General features: G+C 45.4%; 1 protein-coding gene across 3 annotated transcripts in view; it reads left to right on the forward strand.

Moving 5' to 3' along the window:
- The first annotated feature begins 2,539 nt into the window (after positions 1 to 2,539).
- Stau1 (staufen double-stranded RNA binding protein 1) overlaps positions 2,540 to 14,021 on the forward strand; it is a 46,668-nt gene continuing 35,186 nt past the window's right edge. For 2 of the 3 annotated variants that reach the window (XM_032904768.1, XM_032904770.1), the window contains exon 1: positions 2,540 to 2,761. The gene's annotated coding sequence lies outside the window, so the exon portion shown is untranslated. The remainder of the gene's footprint in view (positions 2,762 to 14,021) is intronic. The other variant, XM_032904769.1, reaches the window with a different exon arrangement.

The following is a 14,021-nucleotide window of genomic DNA, read 5'->3' on the forward strand; positions in this document are numbered from 1 at the left end:
CAGTAGCGAAATTACAGGTATGAAGTAGCAACAAAAATAATTTTATGGTTGGGGGTCACCACACGAGGAACTGTATTAAAGGATCACAGCAGTAGGAAGGCTGAGAATAGCTGCTCTAGAGGCAGAGGCCAAGCCTGGGCGGCATAGCGAAACTTTGTGCAAACAAACCAAAAATAAAGAATGAAAACTATGCTGGGGACGGTGGCACATGTCTTTAGTTCTAGCACTTCGGAGGCAGAGACAGGAGGATCTCTGTGAGTTTGAAGCCTGCCTGGTGTGCAGAGAGTTCCAGGAGAGCCAGGGCACACAGTGAAATGGGGGTAGGGGTGGGTGGGAGGGGGGAAATTTAGTTTTTTTTTTTTTTTTTTTTTTTTTTTTTTTGAGCTGGGGACCCAACCCAGGGCCTTGGGCTTGCTAGGCAAGCGCTCTACCACTGAGCTAAATCCCCAACCCGGAGTTAGTTATTTTAATGGCTGTAGTGGCACCTACCTTTAATTCCAGCACCCAGGAGGCAGAGGTATTTGGATCTCTCTGAATTTGAGGGCAGCCAGAGCTAAATAATAAGACCCGTTTCAAAAAAAAAAAAAAAAAAAAAAAATCAAACCCCAACCCCTCCCCCAAATAAACAAAAACCCACCAAAATTTATTTATTTTGTGTGTAAAATATGCACATTTTACCCAGTGGGGATCTGCACTGCCCTGAACTGCCTTTTTTTTTTTTTTTTTCTTTTTTTCGGAGCTGGGGACCGAACCTAGGGCCTTGTGCTTGCTAGGCAAGAGCTCTACCACTGAGCTAAATCCCCAACCCCCTATTTTTTTTTTTAATGTTTGTTTATTATATGTAAGTACACTGTAGATGTCTTCAGACACACCAGAAGAGGGCATTAGATCTCATTACAGACGGTTGTGAGCCACCATGTGGTTGCTGGGATTTGAACTCAGGACCTCCGGAAGAACAGTCAGTGCTCTTAACCACTGAGCCATCTCTCCAGCCTGGACCTACATATCTTTATGTGGCCTACTTAGCACAGGGTTGGTTGGGAACCAGAAGGTTGGGCTGGTTTTGGTACTGGAACTCAGTGTCACTGAATTTTACAAGAAGCAAACTAAGGAGACCTGATTGGGATAAAAGAGTCTCCCAAGATCTGGGTAAGTCAGAGGAGGGTCTCTCTAGCTACAGCAGATAGCATTGTGAATTCATGCAAAGTCAGCCACAGTGCTGTGGCAAGGAGACTGGGTTGTTAGGCAAACTATTTATTTATTTATTTATTTATTTATTTATTTATTTATTTAATTTTTTTGTTTTTTGAGACAGAGTTTCTGTCTGTAGCCCTGGCTTTTTTGGAACTCAAGAGATCCGCCTCTCTCTGCCTCTCCAAGGGCTGAGATTAACTTTTTTTTTTTTTTTTTTTCTGAGCTGGGGACCGAACTCAGTGCCTTGTGCTTGCTAGGCAAGTGCTCTACCACTGAGCTAAATCCCCAACCCCAAGGGCTGAGATTAAAATGTCTGTGCCACTACCACCTGGCTAGGGTTTTTGTGTGTGTGTCTGTGTGTGTGTGTGTGTACTTTTGGGGTAGAGATGGAACCTACAGCCTTGGGTATCTAGCTATGATGTCTACCTAGGTGCTTCAATCACAGGCATCACTTAAAATAAGCTGCAGAGGATCCCATAACCTCTGACAAGGATCCCATCTTTCTAGTACTAAAGACCTCTCTCCCCTGCATCCCATAAGAGGGCTGCTACAGGCTGGAGAGATGGCTATCAGTTAAGAGCAGTTATTATTCTTGAAGAGGACCTGTCTCACAACCGCCTATAACTCCTGCACCAGGCAGGAAGTGACAGCACTGGACTCAGTGGACACCTGAACTCACACGCTCATACATACCATGCACACTCACACATACACGCACACGCGCGCAAGAAAATTAAGAAAACCCAAGAGGGCGAATAGAAAAGTTACACCATGAGTGGGAGATAGAGCTCAGTGCTAGAAGTTTGCTTCAATCTCCAGGACCACATCAAAGAAACCTACACCAGCCTCTTGTCCACAGAAGCACACTCAGTTTAGAGCTCCGTGAAAGCAACCAGAAAGTACTTGGTGCTTGTCTTAAAACAGAATCAGACTTCATTTACTGCGCTTTCCCCAGTAGAATGTAAAGTCCATGAGGGCCGGGACTTGTGCATTCTCACTGTATTTTCAGTTTCTGACCTTGCACACAGCAGCAGGTTAACAAATGTTAGTATAGGAAGAAGGAGTGAACGCAGGAAGGAAACATAAAGCTTGGACAAGAAAGGAAGTTAGGCCTGCTTTCCCTGCCGAACCCGAGCTCCTGGGAAACTACAACTCCCAGTACACCTTGGACTCAACGCAGGGGTGCCCGGCCCCTGTTGGCCTTGCGTGCCTAGAGAGCGCATGCTGGACGCGGCGCCTGCTGGGACTTGTGGTTCCTGCCACGGTGGGGGGGGGGTGGGGCCGGCATGGAGGCGGGCGGGGGCCGGGGGCGGGCGCGGCCCCTCCCCCGTCACTTCCTGCCGGGCTGCAGGCGCCGAGCCGCTCTTCAGCGTTTGCGCTGGCTGTCGTCGCGTCTGTGTGCGCTCCCCCTTCTTCTGACCCCCGGCCCGGCGGCGCCCGCCTTCTCCGCAGCCACTCCGTCTCTTCCCTCCCCCGGTCTTTTTTTCCTCGCCCTCTTTTTTTGCTTTTCCTCCTCGCCGCCGCCCAATACCGCCGGCCCCGGGACGAGCTCTGGGGAAGCAGCCAGGTAAGGCGCCCGGGTCGGGCCGGGCCGAGCCGCGGAAGGACCCACGCAGGCACGGCGTCAGCGGGAGATGGGCGGCGGGTGGGCTAGGCCTCGCGGGCGCGGGAGCTGCGGCCCAGGCTCATCTCCGCCCGCGGGGCCTTCCCGGAGGAGGCGGGCCCTGCGCGCCGCTCGTGGGCCCAGTGCGGGAGTTAACGCGGGGGTCGCGGGCAGGGGCTGGGCCGGTCGGCAGGCCACCAGGTTTCGGTGCTGTGCACAGTGTTGCGGCCACTGCGGAGCTGTGGGATAAGGTGCCAATTCCCGGCTCTGTCCCCTTAGCAAGTCACTTCGTACTCTTTGTGTCTCTGTTGTGAGGGGGGAAAAGGAGGGGGAAGAGTATTAATCCTGTCCCAACCCCGTCCCTGCCTCTTCAGGCTGTGAAGTTGCAGTGAAATGGGGCGTGTAAAGCGCTTATCAGTGTGCCAGACCCACACCGTGTCCCAATAAACCGTTTGCATAATTTATTAACGTGCTATGAAAGTATAATTTAGGCTTCAGACTGGACAGAAGTTGACCTACCTTCCCATTTGGATTTTCTCCGAGGCAGAAGAATCCCTCGTGCCCACTGCCAGTGCCTGGGCATTGTGCTTGCTTGGCACCAGAAAGGGGCGCGCGCTTAATGGGGACACTGTAGCAGACAGGTTATGGATGTAAAGCCTCCTTTCTGTAGAACCAGCTTCAGGCACTTCACTGGCTCCCGTAGGCTCCGCAACCTGTCCCATGTTTCCTTGCCACCACCCAGAACGTTATTGTCATTCCTTTTTATGAGAAAGTTGCTGGCATAAGCTCCCCTTGGGTTCAGCAGACCTTTTTGGAGCCCTCTTGTGTGTCAGGCTCTGGAGGTGGAGTATGCAAAGATGCTAAAACCGTGCTTTCTTGGTCCACATCTGTAGTTCTTCACTTTCTTTAGCTGAGCTTCGATTTCACTCCCGGTACCTATCCATTTCCCTTAAACTCTGGCCGCACCTCCGTCCTTGTGGCAGTATTGCTGATCTGAAGCTTTATCTTGTACCCTTTTGCGTTTTGCCCATGTATTGTGTGCCTTTTAAAGGTCACTATTTTCAACTGCTTATAGCTGAAATTCTGTTTCTGTTTGTTTGCTTGTTTGTTTGTTTGTTTTTTTTTTTTTGAGATGCGGTTTCTCTGCGCAGCCCTGGCTGTCCTGGAACTTGCTCTGTAGCCCAGTCTGGGTAACTGTAATTCTTGAGAATTGGAAGAGTTGGAAGAGATTTAAACTAGGATTTTGGTCTTTCAGGGATCTGTGCTTACCAAATGTAAATTACATCACTACTTGTTGAAGTAAAAACTAAAAATACATTTGGGGAGTGTGGAGGGAGAAGTCTTGGTCATTCTAGTGAACTTTTAGTAGACTCTTTTATTCTGACTCAGCCTTTCTCTTTTCTTTAGTAAGATTAAGTACTCTTTTTTTTTTTTTAATTTTATTTTTGAGCATTATATCAGCAACAGCTGTTGTGAAAGCCAGAGGACAACTTTTGAGATTCATTAGGTTATCAGGCTCCTTGCTGAAGGCACGTTACATACTGAGCCATCTCAAAACCTTGGGTTTTTTTTTTTGTTGTTTTTTGTTTTGTTTTGTTTTGTTTTTGCTTTTAAATCTGTGCTTAGTGTCATAGGTGTCCTCCTCCTTAAAGATACACAGCTGGTACAGGAGCAGATTTATAAGAGCAACTCAGTGTGTGTTTTCTGTGCTCAATGCTCTTCTACATGGAGGCCGGAGGTCAACCTCTGGTGTCTTGTCTGCCTTGACGGCTCTCTACCTAATTTCCTGGAACAGACTCTGAGGGTTGCTGCCTTTCCTGGGCTACTCATCTCTTCAGCCTCTCGGCAGATTGTTTTAGGCAGTAAGTTTCTTTAGTAAGTGGAGAATGTTTATATCACACCCATCTGATATTGCATGGCTGTGTCTGTGTTATTGACATCTTCCTAGTGTTTTTGTAATATCAGGAAATAGTTTCTAGCATCCATTGTTGAGTGTAATGGCTTTTCTCTTTGTTTGTTTGTTTGTTTTGGATTTTTTTTGTTTTTAGAGACCAGGGTTTCTCTGGGTAACATAGCCCTGGCTGTCCAGGAACTTGCTTTGTAGACCAGGCTGGCCTTGGACAGAGAGGTCAGCCCGCCTCTGCCTTTGGAGGAGTCCTGGGATCAAAGGCATTCAATATTTGGCTGCTTTTCTATTTTTTTTTTTTTTTTTTTTTGGAGTGGGGGACCGAACCCAGGGCCTTGTGCATGCTAGGCAAGCGCTCTACCGCTGAGCTAAATCCCCAACCCCTACTTTTCAATTAGTCATTAATAGTTCAGGAACTTTGATTCAGTCCTTAGGGAGTAAGGCTGAAATCTGGGCTGAAAAGTGGCATTCTCCTAGAGGAGGGGAGTCCGCTAATTCTGCAGCTGTTTTCCTGCTGTGTATTAATCATATGTCAGCCAAGAAACCAGACCCCAAAAGAAAAAAAAAAATGAGAGAAAGCGCAATCAGTTCTAGTATACAAGAAATGTCATTTCATTGACAGATTAACAGTCAGCCTGACGTGACCTGGTTAAAGTCAAAATGACTAAGATTATGATAGATTTAAGATTTGTTTTCAAAACAAGCTAGTTTAAAGGAGGGAGTTCAAGAAAAGACAAGACGGACCTTAGCTATGAGTTAATAATTATCAAAGCTGGGTGACCAAATACACAGTGCCCTCTATAGCATTCAACTTTAATACTTAAAAACAAGACAACTGGGGTTGGGGATTTAGCTTAGTGGTAGAGCGCTTGCCTAGCAAGTGCAAGGCCCTGGGTTCAGTCCCCAGATCCAAAAAAAAGAAGAGAAGAGGAAAAAAAAAAAAAGCCAAGACAACCTCAGGTTCTCTGTCACAGCCTTAACTGTTACCTCACTGGGTCTGTCATATTTGTGATATGGTAGAGGATATTCTTGGCGCTGTTAGCAGAATTGTTTGTTTAGGGACTGTTCAGAGGTAGGCTCTGTATAGCCAGACATTACACAGAGACAGACAGAGAGTCTAAATTTGAGGTCTGTATCTGCTTTTTCCACTCAGATCTGGGAACCTCATGGAAGAGTGGGAGGAAAAATTGTAGGAGTCACAGGGGGTGGAGGACACCAGAGCAAGGCCCACTGAATCAACCAAACAGGGTGTGTGCAGGCTGGGCCTGCATGGTCTGCACAGGCTGGGCCTGCATGGTCTGCACAGGCTGGGCCTGCATGGTCTGCACAGGCTGGGCCTGCATGGTCTGCACAGGCTGGGCCTGCATGGTCTGCACAGGCTGGGCCTGCATGGTCTGCACAGGCTGGGCCTGCATGGTCTGCACAGGCTGGGCCTGCATGGTCTGCACTGGGGTCTTTGCAAACATGTTGTAGCTGTTAGCTTGGTGTGGGAGCAGTTTTGTCTCTGACTCTTTTGCCAGTTCTTGGGACTCTTTCCTTCCTGTAGGATTGCCTTGTCCAGCTTTGGGAGGGCATTTGTCTTATTTTATTATATCTTGTTTTGTTGTGTTTAGTTGTTGTCTCTTGGAGGCCTGGTGTCTTCTTTTTTTTTTTTTTTTTTTGGTTATTTTTTTCGGAGCTGGGGACCAAACCCAGGGCCTTGCGCTTCCTAGGCAAGCGCTCTACCACTGAGCTAAATCCCCAACCCCGGCCTGGTGTCTTCTAAAGGGAGGTTCTGGAGGAAACAGGAAGTGAGGAGGTGAGTTAGGAGGAGTGGAAGGAAGGGAAACTGTGGGTAGGTTGTATTGTATGAAAGAAAATTCTATTTTCAGTAAACATAAACCAACAACAAAAAGATGACTCTGTCTAAAGCAAAACAAAAAGGAGAAATAAACAAAACTTGCCTTCTAGAACCCTCAGGCTGTATACAGTCCTAGCTACTAGGGAAGCTGAGGCAGCTGCCTGGGCAGCTGTGGTGAGAAAGACCCTGTCTCAGTGTAGAAGGAAAAGGGCCTTGGGGCTGTGGCTCAGTGGTGGGCCCTTGCCTAACACACACAAGGCTGCAGGTTTAAACTCTCTACTGCAAGCCCCCAAAAGTGGTTGAATTGCTGTCTGCGGTATTTACAGACAACAGATTGGCTGAGTGCTAAGAACCTTAGCACTGTGACCAGGATGCAACTCCAGGTTAGAGACTGTATTCCCCTTGTCTGAAAGCAAAGGTCTTTTACAGAGATGAGATTGACCAGAATGTTGTAAATGTTCTGCCGTTGCTCAATTTTCTCTGTAACTTTGTTATTTCTTCGCTCAGAGCTTGGTCAGTACAGTGCCAGTGTTCTGTGGTTTCAGTTGTTCCAGCCTGGGTGGTGGGAGGGGGATGTCTGTTCACATTAATTTAGGATCTTGTCCCTAATCCCAGAATTTATGGCTAAGAAGGAATAAAACATTTAAGAACAATGGTCCTTCCCCATTAGGCTTAAAGTAAAACTTTGGAGTACTTAGAATTTTTACTGTACTTGTAGTCTCTTCAGAGTAGATGCATCCAGAAAGCTCATTTATATACATATTATTTTAAGTTTATATGTGGACCTGACTCCTGAATCCCAGATTTCCTAGACTGAAGCCAAACCAGAGCATTGCTCTTGCTGTAATCATGGCAGGTCAGACAGTAGGAGCCCAGTGTGACACCTTTCCTGGACTCACGTGAACACAGTGTCTTCAGAACTGACCTGCTCAGTTCCCCAGGCTGTGGGTTTTTGAAATACATAAACCTTTTAGTTTTGTCTTGGACAATCTGTTTACAGTTATATAGTCTGACTGCTTTCCTTACCACCCCTCCCAGCTAGGGTGCTAGGATCTCCAGACAGGCCATCTTAAGCGACGGTCATTATTGCTTCCCTTGGATGACAGCTTTTGGAATTGCTTGTAAAGCATTCTTTCAGCCTGAAGTTGTAGAGACATCAAACTGTTGACTAAGATTTCCGTGACTTGTAACACACGGGACCTGTAATGGATAAAGTGTTTGTGGAATTTTCTGTGTTTTTTGTTTTTAACAAAAGCAAAAAACATCTTTCTAGAATCCCAGCTGTAGTGCTTACGCTGCTCTAAGATACAGACGGACGAACATGAGAAGACCTGTGAGTTGCTGTGGTTACTTTCTCCCAACATTTTATTACAAAGTTTTAAACACATACCAAAGTTTCTGAAATTTTAGTCCTGGCCCCTTTAAGTACCACCTTCTTTACCACATCGCCAACCCCACTTGCACAGGCGTGCTTGTCTGTTTCACGACATACTTGTCTGTCCCACATCATCGGTCCAGTTTCTGATGTATTTAACAGTTGCCACAGCACCACATGATGTCCACTAAGGATTGTTAACTTAGCTGTTCTGCTGTGCTGAAGGTGGGCCTAGGGCCTTGCTTAAAATAGCCAAAAGCTCTACCGATAAGCGACATCACCAGCTGTTAAGGTTGATTTTATTTACTTTATTTATTTTTTAGTTTTTTTCTTTTTGAGATAGGGTCTCACTTGGTAGGCTTGGCTGTGTATACCAAGCTAGCCTCAAGTCGTAGTGATCCACCTGCTTCTGCCTCCTCAGTTGCTTAGCTGACCAGCCCCAGATCTTTTTCAAAAGTCAAGAGCTTTGTTGATTTTTACTTCCAGCTGTGCTTTGACTGAAACATCTCTACTTATAAAGCAAAGTGTCTATTGAGCGTTTGCGCCAGGATAATGTTGACCGAATCTTTTTGTTCTTACCTGAAGAGGAGATGGTAGGAGTAGGGGCAGCTCCGTGGGGGTTGTCAGAGGGTCCAGATGACAGCTTAGACATCCGTTTTCTCTACAGCTCAGGGCTCTGAACTAAAAGCCCCACTGGGAACTGTTTTCAAGGGAGTAAAAGGAAATTACTGCCAGAAGCCTAAGTTATTTTTGAATATTTTCATTCTCACACTAGTGACAAGGTTGATTTAAAAGTGATGTCACCTTGTAAGTGGAGGCTTCATGGTGTCTTTGGTGTCACATGTATTCCTTTGTATATTAAGATTATACATGGAAAGCAAAGACAGAAAGCATGGTAGGGTATGCACACCTTTTATCCCGGCACTTAGGCGGAGGCAGGCAGATTTCTGAGTTCCAGACCAGCCTGGTTGTACAGGAGGGCTACAGAGGTCTGAACCACCTCCTCCTGCCCCCTAATAATTATTGGGTAGAGTTATTTGATGCAAAAAAGGCATCCGAAAGGTTCCATTTGTATAAGAAATGAAAGCTGCCTGTTACTGATCTCTTCTAGACCAAGGGTGGCCCATGCCTTTAATCCCAGCACTCAGGAGGTAGGGGCAGAAAGATTTCTTGAGTTTGAGGCTAGCTTGGTCTACAGATTCGAGTTCCAGGACAACCAATTACACAGAGAAACCCTGACTCAAAACACACACACAGATGCATGCAAACACGCACATATGCACACACGCACACATGTGCACACACACATGAAAAGAGAGAAAAAAGAAAAAAAGAAAGCTACCTTAAAAAGACTGTGTACATGCAAATTCAGCATTCCTTTTCTTTCATTTAGCGCCTCCGTCCTCAGCAGACAGCCCTGTCTAGTAGAAACGGTAAGCTAGCTCGGCATTTGCACAGTGAAGGTTCCTCTGCAGCAGTCTGAAGGAGCCTTATCTCCCTGACTACTTGCCTGTTGTCCAGGTAAAGGGTCATGGCACTCACTGGGTGGAGTTGGTGAATTGGGCAATAGAGAATTGTGGGCTCCAGGCTTAATCTGCCTTCACTCGGTATGTCATCCTCTGACACGGGGGCTGCCCAGCATTCTATACATTACAGCATTAGCAAATAATATCCCATTTCTAACAAGGAATTCTGGAAAAACAAAACCTATACTTCAGTTCATTTGACTTATGGGAAGCATGAATTTCAGGCCAAGCATAGTAACCCAAGCCTGTAATCCCAGCACGTGGAAGTGGAACAGGATCAGGATTTCAAGGTCAGTTTTGGCTGCATAGCAAGTATAAGACTGTTCTACACTCCGTGAGACCTGTCTCCAGCCCCACCCCCAAAAAAGGACAGGGAAAAATTAAACAAGATATGAGGAGATCACAAAGCCAGCTCCTGAGGGAGGCAGTTAGTAACTTGAGCAGTATTATACCCTCACTATTCCAGAACAGACCCCTATCTAATACCTTTGTGTTGGGAGAGACGTAGGTGCCATTCCAGTTGATTCCATGAATGCCATCTACCTCACACACCTCAGTAGCAGCTCACAGCCAAAGGAAGTGGGTGTTGCTGGTTACCCTCTTAGAACTAGCGAATGGGGACACATGGCTAGGAGGAGAACCAGAGGCTTGTTTAGGCCATGAGAGATTCAAAGGAAGTAAGAGAAATTATTCAGAAAGCAGTTTAACCCTGAATGACTACATTATCCAGGCACTTAGGGACAGTTTGAAAAGAAAGAGTAGTAGACATTGACCCTAGAAAGTTCACTGGGATTGGACCACCCCCCTCCTCCTGCCGTCCCATTAATTGGAAAAAAAAAGTCTTTTTCTGGTTTTTTGCTTCTTTGTTGTTGTTGTTTGTTTGTTTTTCGAGACAAGGTTTCTCTGTGTAGCCCTGGCTGTCCCGGAACTCACTTTGTAGACCAGGTTGGCCTCAAACTCAAGAGATTTTTCTGCTTCTGCCTCCTGAGTGCTGGGAATAAAGGTGTGTCCATGCCCCCTCCCTTTGTGTTTTTATTTTGTTTTGTTGTCTGTTTGAGACTGGGTCTCACTATGTAGCCCTCCCTGGCTGTCTTGGAACGCACTCTTGAACTCAGAAATCTGCCCGCTTTGCCTTCTAAGGATTAAAGAAAGGTATGTGCCACTGTGCTTGGCTGAAAGTAAGTTTTTGAGCAACAATTTTGACTATAGTCAATAAATATTTTTTTTTAACAAACTTGAGTGTGACAGATTAGTCGAGGAGACAGCTGGTGTCCTTCCAGGAAGGTTCTAACGTGGCCTTCTCCCTGTTTGGCATCACCATCCTCACGGCCAGGGGCTTTCTGTTGCTGTGCCTTTCAGCAACCAGGCAATGTTTATTATGATGGCTGATTACTAAGAAAACACTGCTGTGGCTGCATGTGCTGGTGTATGCCTCCAACCTTAGCATCAAGGCAGGAAGATTGGTTTGAGTTTGAAGCAAGCTTGGAAGACACAGAAGACCTTACCTCCAAAAAGAGGTGGGCATAATGGTGTACACTTGGGAAGCAAAGGCAGGTGAATCTCTGAGTTTGTGGCCAGCCTAGTCTACCTAGTGAGACTATGTCTTCAAAAAGAAGTAACAAGCATGTATTGTACTTGCTCTGTAGCTCGAGCTGGCCTTGAGTCAGTGATCCTTTTTCCTATGCTTCTGGAATACGAAATTACAGGTATTCACCACTTTTGGCCGAAAATCTGTGTGTGCATGCGTGTATCATGCATGTGGATACCACAGGTCAACCTTTGGTAACTTAGGCTCCATCTACCTTTCTTGTATGTATATATGTATGTATGTATGTATTCGTTACTTTGAAATACTTTATTGGAATATTTTGGGTAAAACTAAGTATTTTTAAGACAAAATAAATGTAAGTCAGTATTGTCTATTGTGAACTGTAGATGTGATCCTGAATTCACAGTCAAGTGATCTCTAGCTTTGTGTCTAGAAGTAGCTGAGAGTCCAGTGCAGGGGTCTCCACCACACCCAGCTAATGCACTCTACTGGGACTTAAGTATGCATAGCAATAATAGCTTCTCACACAGAATCCATTAAACATAGAAGCTTTAGACTTTGCCCAGCTTCTGACAGCTTATGCTTCATGAAAGCAAGAATAGAGCAACCAGAACAAAGGGCTCTATTTATTAATATTACTGTATATGTTCTAAGTTTACTTACTTTATGTGAGTGCTGTGCCTATATGTATGTCTGTGCACCGTGAGCATGCCTAGTATCTGTGGATGCCAAAAGAGGGCATTGGATCCCTTCAGTTAGAGTTATAGATGACTAGAAGTGTGTATGTGGGTTCTGGAAACCCATCCAGGTCTTCTAGAAGATAGTCTGTGCTCTTTAACTCCTGAGCCATCTCTCCAGCCTCATCCTTATTATTTCAAAATTCTCTCTGTGTGTGTGTGTGTGTGTGTGTGTGTGTGTGTGTGTGTGTGTGTGTTTGTATGTCCCTGAATACATATGTACTGTATGCATGTAGAGGTCAGAGGATAACTTGTGGAAATCAGTTTTCTCGTCCATGTAGGTCTCAGGGCTTGAACTCAGGGCCTCAGACTTACTTGGTGGTTAATGCCTCTTAAGACAAGCTGAGGCCTCAAACCCCACCATGTGTGTGTGCTTGTTTGTTTGTTTGTTTGTTTATAAATAGGTCTTTATGTAGCGCTGGCTGTCCTAGAACTTGCTATGTAGACTAGACTGGCTTCAAACTCAGAGAGATCTGCTGTCTCTGCCTCCTCACTGTATTTTTTGAGAAAGAATCACTGTTCTGAAGCTCACAGATGAGGCTGGTAGGCTAGCAAGCCTAGGTACCTGCCTGCCTCTGTCTACTCACTGTGCTGAGCTTTCTTTAAAAAGTGTGTGTGCAAATATGCCACAGCACATATGGAAATCAAAATACATGTTGTGGTAGGTGGGTGTTATGTGAGTCCTGGGGATGGAACTCAGCTTGTCAGGTTTGGTGGCAAGTGCTTTCCCACCAGGCATTCCACTCCCCAGCCTTTTCACACGGGTGCTAAGGATGCAGGTCCTCATGTTTGCACGACAGCCACTTTACCTCTGAGCATTTGTTTCTGGAGTCCCCAGACTGAAAAACCTGTTAGCAATGTTTTCAATTTTCAAATTAGAATTGTTCATATTTTACAATTTAGAGATAGAACTTGAGGTGTAAAGATAGAAAAGAAAAAGCAAGCTTATAACTTGCCTTCTAGAAGGAATTTGGTCAGTGAACAGTAGTTTTTTTACTGTCTATGATAGCTGTTGTAAAGACAGACTGAAGTGGTCCCAACGTGCAGAAAACACACAAGTGCAAGGCAAGGAATTCCAGCTGTGTCACTGTGACTTTTTCCTTTTTTCGTTTTTTTTTTAAATTTAATCTTATATCCTATAGAACAGTATATAGAATACCTTTTTAGTAATTTTTCTATGTTGTCTTTGTTTTTATTAAACATAAAAAAGACAGTTATAGTCAGATAGTTGGCCTTGAGTTGAGGGAGGTGGCTCACAAATTTGAAAATCAGGCTGTGAGGTTGGGCGGTTCATGAGGCCAGTCCCTTCAGTGCTACTCTCTTGTCAGGAAGGGGTTGCCATGTGTATGTCCCTGTGAGGTTGAAGGCAGCTGTATCCATGGTAGCTTCTCGGGTGCACTGCATGATGCCACGCTGATGTCACATTTACACACTTACACACTTCTGCCTGTTGGTTCTAGGTTCCCCAAGAATTGAGCAAGTCAGGAGAGCAGATATGCCCTAGTAAATTCCTGCCTTTCATCCCCACTCCCTTAGCTCCAGAGAGCCCTCCTAAAGGTACATGAATAAAGTCTAGCATTATAAGACTAGGCCGGGCCTGCTTGTAACTGCTGATGCTTTCCGTTCCTCACTGACTTGTGGAAGATGACTTTCTTTTTAACAGAGAAATGGGAGATTATTTTATGCAGCTTGAATTTCTTTCTGTTTGTTTGCATTGTTTTGTTTTTCAAGACAGGGTTTCTCTGTGTATGCAGCCTTGGCAGTCCTGCACTTGCTCTGTAGACCAGGCTGACCTGGAACTTATAGAGATCCACCTGCCTCTACCTCCCCAGTGCCTGACTTGAATTTCTTCCTTTCTCTGGATTTAATTAGACAGTAAATGAAGGAAACACTATGGCCAGAGTGTAAAGTCTTGAAACCAGCGCTGCCCTGACTTTTAAGTTTTTGCTTTTGAGAGCTCTTTTTAGGGGTTATGTGGATATGTCCTAGCACTTGTGTGGAGCTCAGGATGGTTTGTAGGTGTCAGTTCAGGTCCTAGGGCCCAACTAGGGTAACTAGACTTGCTGGCAAGAACCTTTCCTCTCTGAACCATCCATAAAGTGTGCAGACATGAGTGCTACAGGCCTCACTGACTGATTTTTATCAGTGAGCATCTTACTCACAAAAACTTTGGTAACTTGCTGGCTTTTTTTTTTTTTTTTTTTTTGGTTTTTTTTTTTTTAGCCCTGGCTGTGCTGAAATTTGTTCTGTAGATCAGGCTGGCCTCAGATTCAGAAATCCACCTGTCTTGA

Source organism: Rattus rattus, chromosome 5, assembly GCF_011064425.1.
Source record: "Rattus rattus isolate New Zealand chromosome 5, Rrattus_CSIRO_v1, whole genome shotgun sequence".
In the NCBI taxonomy this organism is placed as follows: Eukaryota; Metazoa; Chordata; class Mammalia; order Rodentia; family Muridae; genus Rattus; species Rattus rattus.